The sequence below is a fragment of the Neophocaena asiaeorientalis genome, unplaced genomic scaffold, assembly GCF_003031525.2.
Source record: "Neophocaena asiaeorientalis asiaeorientalis breed wild unplaced genomic scaffold, Neophocaena_asiaeorientalis_V1.1 scaffold134, whole genome shotgun sequence".
Lineage (NCBI taxonomy): Eukaryota > Metazoa > Chordata > Mammalia > Artiodactyla > Phocoenidae > Neophocaena > Neophocaena asiaeorientalis.
This window is the reverse complement of record NW_020185339.1, coordinates 16246096-16253178: the sequence shown is the minus strand read 5'-3', so window position 1 is coordinate 16253178 and position 7083 is coordinate 16246096.

The window sequence follows — 7083 nt, the reverse complement described above, 5'->3', positions numbered from 1 at the left end:
CAAGAGAGAATCTTTGGCTTGAAAAAGAAAGACTAAGAAAGGACATACTATGTCCAGAATAGGATAAGTAGATAAATGGGATAAAAAAAACTTCCCGTATTTTAGAGTTAATGCTCATTAAATGATCTCTGAGTAAGCTTTTCTTTCCTTTTCTTTTTAGAAAAGTTAAAGTATTGCTTTCAAACAATAAGTAGTACACTTGTGAAAGTTATTAAGAAATCTCTTAAGTTTAAACCTAAGTTCAAGGAGGGTGTCCAAAAAATCAGCCAATGCATTCAAATATCAGAGGAGCCTCCAATATGTACTGGATATCATTTGGGGCAATAAAGGTAAATGAGACTTCCTACCTACAGAGAGTCAAAACTTCTCCTGAGGGAGCTGAACTCAAGAGAGAGCTCTGTAAATAGAACCTTATGAGTTACCCTGAAAGTGGCTCGACGCATCTTGAACTCTCTGCCAATATCAGAGGCAAGTCGCAGGTCCTCTCACCCAAGGGCTGTAGCGCCGTCATCAGAGAAGGATCCTGGGGCTGCAGGGACACCGAGTCTCAGCCAGTGTGGCATTTCATAAGCGGGGACCAGCGGTGGAGGGGAATGTTCTAACAGGGCTAGGGGTGCTCGACTCTGGTGAATTCAGGGATGGTAAGTGGTTTAGGTGTCTGGGCAGCGATAAAAACAGTACTACAGAATGAATAACAATCTAGTCAGTGGGACGTGATGCAAGCTGAGATTAGAGACCAGTGAATGAAACTTCAGAAAAGGGAAACAAGAAGTCCAAGAGAGGGGACCAGGGCAGCATGGATGCACTTCTTATCAAGTTTTATTTACGTAAGATTAATGTTTTATTGAACAAGAGTAATTCTTCAAGTTAGGCAAGGTCATCCTTGAGCAATTGCTCTTCAGCGCTAAGAAATCTGGCCTAAAAGAGGAAGAGAAGTTGAAAAGAATAAAAATTACTTGTGAAATAGGGAATGCAGATAGATAACGACCAGAGTCAGAAGGCAACAACAGAGGTCTACACCCATAGTCTGAGCTTAGCCATCTGTAAAACTTGGCCATCTGGTCTCTTCCTCAAGGAGGTGTGAAGTGGCTGCAGAACGACCCTCTGCCCCCCGCTTCCTCCTCTGCGTTCGGGACTCCATCCATGCTGAGGCAGCCATGCCTCTGTCCTACTCTCATACCCAGTCCCAGTAGAGTCTATGGGAAAGGCCTCATGTCACATGAGGTGGGACAAAGTGGGACACAACCCACTTTGTGTCCACTTTATAATACTTGGGTTCTTGTCTCCCGCCTCCGAACCTGATTCACAACCTTAATACCCACCTCTACCCTCATTCATCCAGGGGTCGTCCCTGCCTCACTCCTACCAGCCTTCCAGGACCCTAATCCTACCCTTGTACTTGATCCAACCCCTTGTGATCTGTTAGTCCCATCTCCCCTTCTCTCATCTGATTATTTTCTCACTTGCGATTCCACCTGTTTTGCGGCTGCCCTAATCCTAGATTAAGCAGACATTCTTGGAAACATGGAGTAACAACATTTGAAGATGCTTCATTGCCAGAACCTAGATGTGGAGGGCGGGTGGTGGAGGGAGGGCGGGGTACCTACCTAGGAAGAAACTTGCTGCAGGAGAAAAAATAGAAGATGCAGATCTAGCCCTAGTGGTCTGCTTCCTCAGAGAAGCCAGAGAGGCAGGAGGAAAGAGGAGTCCTGTAACTCCCGGCCACAACTTCTCCCTGAATATTTGAGATCCCAGGAGCTCTAGTGACCTCCCAAGCCATGTCACTGACTGGCGTTTGCTGGTTCTGCAGGCCATGTCAGCTATGTCACAGAGGAATCTAAGGAAGAGAGTTGCCATTTAAGTGGCATCACTCCAAAAGATGCAGGTCATTCAACCCCCTTGCAAAGGTGGTGATGACCAGGGACATAGGACAAGACATCCCGTTGCCCCATATGGTGCAAAAGGTGTGGACTCTGGAACTAGACTGCCTGGGTTTGAATCCTGGCTCTCCCACTAACTCGCAAGTCACATAACTATTCTGGGATCGTTTTTTTTTTTCATCTTTAAATAGAAATAATAACAGTATCTATCTACAGTCGTTGTTGCGGGAGTTCCCTGGCAGTCCGGTGGTTAGGACTGCCGTGGCCCCGGGATTCAACCCCTGGCTGGGGAACTGAGATCCTGCTACAAGGTGCATAGCGCGGCCAAAAAAAAAAGGCATTGTTGTGAGGATTAAAGAAATCAATATAGGTGAAATGCTGAAAAGCACTCAGCATATAGAAGGTGCTATACAGGGTTGGTTGTTATTTCTGTTATCTGGACTCCGGCTGCAGGGTGGGCTTAAATCTAGCATGTTTTCCTCTAGTTTCTACCATTATTTGATCTTTGCACACAGGGATATCCACAGACGTGGTCCAAAAGGTATCAAGGTTTTCAAACCCGATTTTGGTTGTACATTCCATGCACGGAAATCATTAATATAGGTACAGACTCCTTTTTCCCACTGTGGTTTGCATTGTGTTTGATCTCAATGGATTTGGTTACTAAAAGGAATCACCCCTGAAAAATCAGCAAAATGCAGATCACCTCCATTACAGCAATGGTCTTAGGGGTCCCTGATGCCCCGCAGCTTCATTTGCTTGTGGGGTCTCTTCCTTTCTGCCATTCAGTCCAGCCCTCAGCCCCGGCTGCTCCAGGCTCCTGACTTTGTTCTTGGTTGAATGTATCACAGTGTTGGAGGAGGGGGGTTTCTCGGGAGTCTTCCTCCTCCCAGATCCTAGCACCTAACTCCAGTTCTCCCTCCAAATTCCAGCCTCCAGCTACAGCCCCCCGGCCTAACGAGGCTAAGCTAAATGCACTTCTACAGCCAGTCTTTGCCCCTCACCTTCTCATTAGCATTCTTCAGGCCACCTGATAGTTCTCTTCTGCCCAGTCCTCTTCCACTGAACTCTGTACCCCCTTTAGATTTCCCTTTGGTCACCTAAGGATACTAGTCTCCTTGGACCAGTCAGGAATAAGTGACTGCTTATTCCAGAAGACAAAAAGAGAGGAAACAAGGAGATTCTCCTGTGTGCAATTTCCCCTGGTGACTGAACTGGTGGTGTGGAGAAGAGCCAGCCCCGTGTAAAACACGAAATGGGGGCTTCCCTGGTGGCGCAGTGGTTGAGAGTCCGCCTGCCGATGCAGGGGACGTGGGTTCGTGCCCCGGTCCGGGAAGATCCCACATGCCGCAGAGCGGCTGGGCCCGTGAGCCATGGCCGCTGAGCCTGCGCGTCCGGAGCCTGTGCTCCGCAGCGGGAGAGGCCACAACAGTGAGAGGCCCGCGTACCGCAAACAAACAAGAAAAAAAAAAAAAAAGCATGAAATGGCTGATGGCCCAAAGAAAAATCCAAACGCACTTGCAGAAGGGAAAACAAACCCAGGAGAGGGGGAAAAACAGCAGCTGCTTTTTACAGCTGTCCAGCCAGTGGGGCCCACTGCATAACCAGAAAGTGAGGTGAGGTCAATGTGAGCAAGGGTCCCTAAAAAGTCACGTATTTATCCTCAACATGAATGGAAGAGTGATACCCTAAGAGTTGCCAAGCGGGCAGTGGACTTTGCCGGAAGGAGCAAGAAAGAGACCTTGTTTTAAGGCAAGATGCTGCTATTTCTGACCATGGTACAATTTGGCCTATCTTGACTGGAACAAATAATGACAATTCTTTTACCATCTTCATTTTTCGCTTACAAAGCACTTTGACAAATTTCGTTTCTTTCCATCTTCAGCACCACGCTGGGTGACATAGCAGGTATTATTATTATCGTTATATTTACTTTAAAAATAGGTTAACTGAGGCTCGGAAAGCGTAAGTGACTGCCTTGGGAGACAGAGCTGGTAAATGGCAGAGCCATAAGTCCCTGACTCTGGTTCCACACTCTGTTCTCTAGACTATTGTACAACCGTAGACTATCCTATCAGTCACTGCTCAGGATAAACTTTCTCTCGGGTGCACATCCCTAACATATTTAATTCTAGCTTCCCAGGCTCAAATTCATTTTGGCAATGCTGGTTTTCCAGAAGACCACCATCATTACGGCACACCCAGCCTTGGAGTCTTTGCCCCACATCAACTGGAATTCTTCCATGGCACTGCAGAGCATCTGAACCTGGCTATTCATCCCATTCATCGATCCAAGAATATAGTTCCAGAGTCTACATATATGAACTCTTACAGATTTAAGGGATTATCTAAACTGTAGCAAGCAAGACCGTTAAGACTCAGGACATTCTGCGGGGCTGCCAGAGTTTAAGGTCCCATTCCTTTATCTTTAGTCAGCAAATCTGTAGACTCAGAGAAGTTCCCTGTGGCCTTGTACTCTTAAATCAGGCACTTGGCAGGCTGATATATGGTCACTATTACAATGGGATCCATTTGGCCATAAAACCATTACATTCAGCCTAATCCCCAGCCAATTTAACACTGTCATGGAAAATAAAACCTGCTATTCAACCAGCTAACGAAAATGTGAAACTTTCACAAACCCATGGGTATATTGCACTGCCTGTCCAACTATTGCTGAAGTCACCTTTCCAACACTAAGAAATTCAAAGACCTCTTTTTGTTTTGTTTTGTTTCAGATTTTTTTTGTTTTATTATTTTGTTTTAATAGATCTTTATTGGGTATAATTGCTTCACAGTACTGTGTTAGTTTCTGTTGCACAACAAAGTGAATCAGCCATATGCATACACACGTCCCCATATCCGCTCCCTCTTGCGTCTCCCTCCCGCCCTCCCTATCCCACCCCTCTAGGTCATCGCACAGCACTGAGCTGATCTCCCTGTGCTACGCGGCTGCTTCCCACCAGCCAGCTATTTTACATTCAGTAGCGCATATATGGCGATGCTACTCTCACTTCCCCCCAGCTTCGCCCTCACACCCCACGTCCTCAAGTCACCTCTTGACTGTGATTGCTTTCTCTCCAACTCTGTTGCCACTTCTACACTATCCCCTCTTTAAGCCCTGGCTGTGTAGTCTCACCCGCCCCCCTCAATTCTTTCTCCACCCTCAGCAAGTGGGATCTTTCTAAAAACACAAATCTGATCACAAGCCGAATGTCTGCAAATAAAGTTCAAAGTCTTTCCAGTGGCCCGAAGCGAGTGGCATGGTCTGGCTCTTATTCCTCTTCCAGCCTGAGCAAGTCACTGGCCTTCCCCACTGTTCCCCAACAACGTTGAACCCCTTCGCACAGGCTGCAGTACCCTCTGCCTGGAATTCCTTCTCTTCTCCTGGTCTCTCTTCCGCCCTAGCAAGCCTCCTCCAGTTCTTCAGTCTCAGTTCAAGTATTACTCTAGGGGACCTTCTCTGCCTTTCTCCCTGCCCACATCCTGCACACAGTCAGGTCCTCTGTATATTCTCTTGGAACGCTCTGGACTTCTCCCTGGTAGCAATTCCTGCAGTTGTCACGAAGCTTTGTGTAACATGCCCCCGGGGGATGATGAGGGAAGATCCGTCTTACCACCTCTGCCTCCCTAGCACCTGGCACAGCAGCTGGCCACAGAAGGCCTTCCCAAAATGCGTCCACAAATGAATGAATCAACCGCGCCGCATCTCCACGGGGTTATCTGCGCAGGGAGCAGAGCTGAGACAGAGCAGATAGCCCAGTGGAGACCGGCAGCCGCTCACAGGCCTTTCCCCAGATCTCTCCTGTGCTCTGGGCCCCTGCTCACCTTCATTCAGACCTCACTTTTCCTCCCCTGCGCAGGGTTCTGCACCCCAAACCTCTCCCCTTTGTCTCCCCATCACCCCCTCAACACATCCAACGTAATCTCTCCTTGACTCCATTACTGTCAGTTCAGCTTTCGGCCAGCATGTTCATTTTTAAAAAAAAACAACTGGTAGGCAAATGAACTACCAACAGATGCTACCCAGACAAACACGTAGCACAGTGTCTGAGACATAGTATGCACTTGAAGCTGATAGTGGTCGCTTTAAACGGCTTGGCCTCTATTTTACTTTCCTCTGCCACAGCACTCCAATTTTTATTTGCTTTTTAATTTTTTGGAGGAAGTTCCTCTCCCTCACTCTCAGCCTATGAGATTCCCCTGGTGGCAGGGGAGAGCATGTGACTTAAGCTAGGCCAGTTGATCTATTCTGACCCGCTGATAGGTTCAGGCACATGACCCAAGGCAAACCCGTGAGATTTCATGTCACCACTTTTCCGGGACTAACTAGGAGAATGAGCCTTTCTCACTCTGGTGGAATGAAAGCTGGTAGGATGCATGCCCGTAACTTCTGAGGGGAGGGTGGTGAGGAGGAAGGCATGTTGCCACAGCAACGGGATGAGCTTGCCTGAGGATGAAGCCCACACAGACAGGAGGCAAGATCTGGAGACAGTCCAAGTGTGGAAGACATTATTTGAGCCTATCGTACCCAGAGGCTAATAACGTTTCTTCTTTCCTTGAAGTATGTCAGATTTGGGTTTTTCTCACTTTCACCCGGAAGAATCCTGACTATGCCGTAAATTAAAGAGCGAAGAAATGAATGAACACAGTGAGAGTCGGCAGAAGTGACCTTCAGAAGGCCTTGATTCTAGTGGTTCTACCACCCTCAGAGTGTAAAACCTTGGACAAAATTCTGAATTTCAGTTTCCTTATCTACAGGCTTAGGAAGGTGGTTGGATCAGATCTTTAATATTCCTTCTAGGCTTAAAATTCTAGGATTCTGTGATACCAGGATGCCCACAAAGCCTAAACACAAAGGAATCAGTTCCAAGTGATGAGAATTTAGAATAAGGAAAGAGTAACGGATGGGGGGAACCCTTCCTGGCTCTCCCATAGCTCACGTGTACATGGCTTCCTATTATATTTCCAGGTTAGAGAAACAAGGAACTTCCTGGACTGATAACAGAAGCTACTGGAGTCTGAAACCAACAAATGGCAAAATAGCAACCTCATAGTCAGCAGTGGAGTTTCACGAGAGAGCTTGTCTATTTCACAACCACTGCAGTTATATGTGTATATATATATGTAACACATATACATACATGTATGTATGTATAAAATGTATATATATATTTATATATTTAACTTAATATAATTTAAG